Genomic DNA, 6,288 nt, shown 5'->3' with positions numbered 1-6,288 from the left:
TTTGCTAGCTTGACCACCTTAAGTGATTGTGCAAGCATTCTATTCAGAAGACACACAAACTTATACTTGCCCTGGGACTTACCTTCAAAGTATTTCCAAACTTCAAGAAAGTGACAAGTTAACATTTGGCCATGGAAGTGCTCAAATAGAGCTATCCTCTCAAGTGCCATTTCCCAATCATAGTATCCTGTATTCTCTTTGCAGAGTGAAATATAATTTGGCGAGGAAGATCAACATGTAGGCCTAGACCAAGACGAAGTTTACAACCTCCTGAGCTGATCGGGAGTATGTGTGAGTGCTTTTAACATTCGTTGTTTTCTATTAGCAGAATGTTTTGTGTGTGATAGTGTTGTTGAACTAGTATACATACACTGTTAAAGGTCTTCTGAGCTGATAAAAAATGATCATGGCATCTCATGAAGGAAAGACTGATCCAAGAGGATTACGTTGTGCGTGTGTGTGTGTGTGTGTGTGTGTTTGTGTGTTTTGGAGACAGAGTCTTGCTCTGTCACCCAGGCTTGGCTCACTGCAACCTCCGTCTCCTGGGCTCAAACAATTCTCCTGCCTGAGCCTCCCGAGTAGCTGGGACTACAGGTGCATGCCGCCAGGCCCAGCTGATTTCTTTTTGCATTTTAGTAGAGACGGGGTTTCACCGTGTTGCCCAGGCTGTTCTTGAACCCCTGAGCTCAAGCAATCCACCTGCCTCGGCCTCCCAAAGTGCTGGGATTATAGGCCTGAGCCACTGCGCCCGGCCTACATTCTGGTTTTGCCTGGATGGATGACCTTGTGTTTCCCAGATTTTGCCCATGACTTCCTCCGTATGCTTATTCATAACAGGTTGCACACATCCATCCCAACATAGATTAAACCACCTTCCAAAGCCCTTGAGGGTAACTCCGTCTTAGAGTAACCTCTCTGTGGGAAGAATAACTTGATGAATAGTAAGTATATGAACAGTGTTGGAGAAATGTCTTTAGACTTACTTATGATCAGAAATATCTATGTATTCTGTTTATTTGCATTATTGACATGTATTGATAACAAATTTTTTTTTCCCGAGACAGAGTCTTGCTCTGTCGCCCAGGCTGGAGTGCAGTGGCGTGATCTCGGCTCACTTGCAACCTCCGCCTCCCGGGTTCAAGCGATTCTCCTGCCTCAGCCTCCCAAGTAGCTGGGATTACAGGCATGTGCCACCATGCCCGGCTAATTTTTGTATTCTCAGTAGAGACAGGGTTTCAGCGTGTTGGCCAGGCTGGTCTCGAACTCTTAACCTCGTGATCTGCTCGCCTTGGCTTCCCAAAGTGCTGGGCGTGAGCCACCGCGCCCAGCCAAAACTTTTTATTTGTACACACACAACCACGGTCCCAGGAGCCCAGTGATGAGGAGCCTCAACAAGAGGAACCACCAACTGAAAGTCGGGATCCTACACCTGGTCAGAAGAGAGAAGATCAGGGTGCAGCTGATATTCGAGGTGCTGGGAAGGGAAAGAAAGAATGTCTATGCGGGGAGGAGGCCTATGTGTGCATCACGCCTTATGCCATGACCAGTAACAGGAGGAAAGAAAACATTAGGAAAGGATCGCAAACATTTGCTGAAAGTTGGCTGGAAAATTGAAGAGTATAGTTTACAGCTTCATGCAGTCCCTGGATATGATGAATCTTCTCTTACCTTTGAAATATATTTTGTATGCTCGAAAATACAGTCCTTGCTAAATCAGATGAGGCAGTTTAATTTTATGCATAAATATGCAGTATTTCACTAGTTTAATTTGTTCTTCTTAGAATGTTGCTGTATGATCTTCTAAGGCATTGTGTCAATAGTGCTGTAAGCACCCTTTAACAGCATGTGGAGTGCCAAGTCATCCTACCTTATAGCACCCTGAATAAAGCCCATTTGCATAAGGATGTTAGCCTCATTTTATTAATAAGAAAACTGAGGCTCTGAAATGGAGGTTTACCAAGAACCTTGTACTCATGGAGACAGAATTCATATTTTGTCCCAAGGTTTGTGTTATCCATGTTGTAATAAGGAAAGGTCAGTGGTTTTGCTTAAGATACTTATTATTTGAATGTGTGTGTACTCTAAGGTAGTTTAGTATTGACTCAGGACAAAACACAGTTCAATGAAGCAGAATAGAAACTCCAGAAAAGAGCTCAATAAATGACAGCCACTCTTTGATTGGTATCCTTTGATCGGTAATTTTTCAGGATGTTTGGTAAAAGGTGGATAACTCAGGACACTGGCATACAGGTAGCTATATTAGCATGATTTCGAAGGGGCTTTTAAAAGTTGTAGAAGCACTTTCATCATTAGAAAACTAAAAGTACCATAAGTCTATCCTGAATCAGAAGTTGTTTACTCACTAGATAGTACTTTTGTGTTCAACACTGGCAGAATTTGGGCCACGGAGTATTTTAGCAATTCGCTGTTAAGAGGTTTCCAGAATATGACTGTCAACAGTGACCACTAATTTCTTTGCACTCAACTTCCTGTACCCTCACTGGAAGACAATGATTTTCCTGTTATTTTTGGTACATTATTCTAAATGTGATTCGTTTATGTAAAGTTACATACAGGGCCCTTAGACCCAAGCATAATGCTAATTTATCTAAATAATTTTCAAGTCACCTCAACAAGGGATGGGTGTCACAACTGTAAGATTTCTCGTAGGCAGGCCAATACATTGATCTAATCCTTCAGAAAATTACATTTCATTTATGATTAAAATTCTATCCATGTGGCAGACTCCAGATTTCTTAGATAGTCGATATTCACTGTTCATAATACACAATGGTAAAGTATGGGAAACGTAGGTGTGGTGTGATTTATCCTCAGATTGTCATTTAAGATAAGAATTCATAATACAGGAAAACAAAAGTGTGCCATCTTTACATCACATTTATTACCACACTGGTCTACAGGCTTTTATTTCATAACACTGAGGAAAAGAATACTATCTTTTCCTTATTTGTCCTTCTTGTTTTCCTGCTTCAATCAAGAACCTCTGTATTTTTTAGTGCCTGACCTGGAAGCTGATCTCCAGGAGCTGTCTCTCAGTCAAAGACTGGGGATGAATGCGGAGATGGTCCTGATGTTCAGGGGACAATTCTGCCAAAAGCAGAGCAATTTAAAACGCCAGAAGGAGGTATGCTATCCATTAAGATGCAAACTTACGTGCTTTCTGTTTTTCACAATATTATACTTTTGATAATAAAAAGAGAGAACGTTACTGCCCCTTTAAAAGCACAATTCAAATGCAGGCCTTCTTTGAAAAGTTGTTCAGACCCCAGATGCCTGACCGGAAGACTTAAACACTATCAGATACAGAAACAAATTGGGTTAAAGCCATATTGAATCATCAAATATGAAAGCATCTTCTTACTTGTGACTATAACCAATAGCTAACTGTTTTCAGATTCTTTTCTAATCTCTGCTTTAAACAAATACATAATGCATTTGTAATACCACTTTATGTGAAATATGCTGAGTACTGAAGGAGGTTCTAGTACCAGATCTGACATAATTTGTGAGATTTTGGATGAATTCCAAAAATTCTACATCCATCTTTTTCTATTGAAAATAGTAAATGCAAATCAGATCTATTAAAATCTGTTTCAAGATTGATTTCTGTATTTTCATGTTCTGTTGGATAGAATACAAAGATATGATTTGTTTTTCATAACAGTTTCACTCCAGTTATAATATCTGAGTTGAGATTTCCTGGTTCCTAAGAAAATGAGTGGGCAACCTGCTCGATGTTTGTTTTCCCGTATGGAGACCTAAATGACTGTTCTTGGATTTTGTTAAATTCTGAATTCTCTGGTTCTTAAAGAATAATTGCATTTTAAATCCTTCCCGCAGTGAACCCTTGAACGACTGAATAATAAAATGGCAAGAGACAGACAGGTTTCTGTTACCAACGAAGTCGGGAGCATGCATGTAGGTCAGTGATGCTCAAGGTGGGTGTAAGATGCCTGTGCTAAGCAGGCTCCCTGCCCTCCTGTCAGTCTTCATGAGCTACTGTGTGTAATTAGATTGAAGACACATATGATAGAATCACCTCTAACCATATCATAGGTTACATATTACAGGTTTCTGCCTTGAGACATCGGATGATGCGATTTAAAGTTCAAAGACTATAACGTCCTCATTCGTGAGTAGTCGACATAAGTATCTTTTACACGTATTTTCCAAATTGCTGGCTGTTAATTAGAAGAGCTTCTGAATTTCAAGGGAGCACTCCATATTTAGGGAAGAAATTACCTAAATGTTTGTACTCTACACTGCTGAACCATTCCATTAGACCATTTACATTCAAAGACAGTTTTCTTTGGAAGGCCGACGTGGGCAGATCACGAGGTCAGGAGATTAAGACCATCCTGGCTAACACGGTGAAATCCCATCTCTACTAAACAAAATACAAAAAATTAGCCGGACCTGGTGGCGGGCGCCTGTAGTCCCAGCTACTCGGGAGGCTGAGACAGGAGAATGGCGTGAACCCAGGAGGCGGAGCTTGCAGTGAGCCAAGATCAGGCCACTGCACTCCAGCCTGGGCGACAGAGCGAGACTCTGTCTCAAAAAACAAAACAAAAACAAACAAGCAAACAAAAAAGACCTTTTTCAGTCTGTTCCAGGAGCCTACTGAAGAAGCCTCAACTGTATTCTTAGGAAGACTATAATCTTAAATGCATAGATAACACATTACATGATAAAGGAGAAGAATAAAAAATAATAAAAGAGCAATAGAATAAACCTAAGGGAAAAGGAAAGAGGAAATGAATAAAAGACAGATACGAATCATTAGTAAAAGGAAAACGAATCCAAAAGTAACAAATTTAAAAGATATTTTTGGGGGGAAATAGTTATGAATAGAGTATCCAGTAGTTTACACACTCTGAGAAAATGGAAAAAGGTCAACGTGGAACATGAACAAGACACAGATATTGAATATAGGTTATAATTGAAAGTGAAGGAGGCCGGGCGTGGTGGCTCAAGCCTGTAATCCCAGCACTTTGGGAGGCCAAGACGGGCGGATCACGAGGTCAGGAGATCGAGACCATCCTGGCTAACACGGTGAAACCCCGTCTCTACTAAAAATACAAAAAACTAGCCGGGCGAGGTGGCGGGTGCCTGTAGTCCCAGCTACTCGGGAGGCTGAGGCAGGAGAATGGCGTAAACCTGGGAGGCGGAGCTTGCAGTGAGCTGAGATCCGGCCACTGCACTTCAGCCTGGGCGACAGAGCGAGACTCCGTCTCAACAACAAAAAAAAAAAAAAAAAAAAGAAAGTGAATACTCTTAATATTTTCAGTGTATGGAAGAAATGGTTGATATGCTAGGCACATATACATTATTTAATATGTCCCTATAATATGTGAATACCTAAACATCACAAAGACTGGAAGAACTTCTGAAATTTGCTAGTTGTCCCTCAAAAACACTTACTTTTAGAAACAAATAGTTGGCTTCTCCAGATGTCTTACTGTCCTTTCCATTTTCCTTTCCTATCCCTCTATTTCCTTTTTTTTTTTTGCCACACTGTTCATGATATATAACGGTTTCACGTTTTGACATCAGAAATGATAGTGATAGCTTAAAACTAGTGTGACCATACAATTAATTTACACAAACGGGAATACTTTCAAGTGTAAAAAGGCAGTATTCATATTGACATTAGCACTTTAGGTGAAAATTGGGGGGAAATGATTACGGTACCTTAAAAACCACAGAAGGGTAAACTAGCCCAAAGAACCATTTTTGCACTTCAGATACAACAGATAAAAAACAAATGCAATAAAATGTTTTCTTAAAAGATAGTTTTCAGACTATTTCCAGGAGTCTATTTGGACATCCAGAATGTAGTTTCAAGCCAAAGCATTAAATTAAACATTTTTTTGTGAATTCCTTTTGTTTCTTAACACTTTTTGTGTGTTGGTTATATTTTTAGTAAAAGTATACACAACGTTTGCTTTCTGCTTTGACCACTTTTTAATAGGTTCACCTGATTTAAAGTGTTCTGACCTCTAACTCTCTTTTGGTTTCCTTGTAGCACTGGAAACCAGGATGTGTTTAAAAAGTATTGATAATGTATATGCTTGGAAATCTATCTTCAAAATCTCTACAGAGGCCTAACTGCATGTAAGCCAATGGGTGACTCATAGGCTTCTGGTTTTAGTCTACTGTATGAAACTAAAACACTGGTGTCCTTTGCATACCTTTAATGTCACCTAAATACGGTTCTGCTAGTAATGTTGTTCTTCTATTATAGGTGAAAGGCAACCACAGGTTTAA

At 40.0% G+C, this 6,288-nt stretch overlaps 1 pseudogene; it reads left to right on the top strand.

The window, feature by feature from the left end:
• The first annotated feature begins 218 nt into the window (after positions 1-218).
• On the top strand, positions 219-6,288 carry LOC117090688 (annotated as a pseudogene).

This window comes from Trachypithecus francoisi, unplaced genomic scaffold (assembly GCF_009764315.1).
Source record: "Trachypithecus francoisi isolate TF-2019V2 unplaced genomic scaffold, Tfra_2.0 Contig01074, whole genome shotgun sequence".
NCBI classification, from domain to species: Eukaryota; Metazoa; Chordata; class Mammalia; order Primates; family Cercopithecidae; genus Trachypithecus; species Trachypithecus francoisi.
This window is presented reverse-complemented; position numbering and strand designations above follow the sequence as displayed.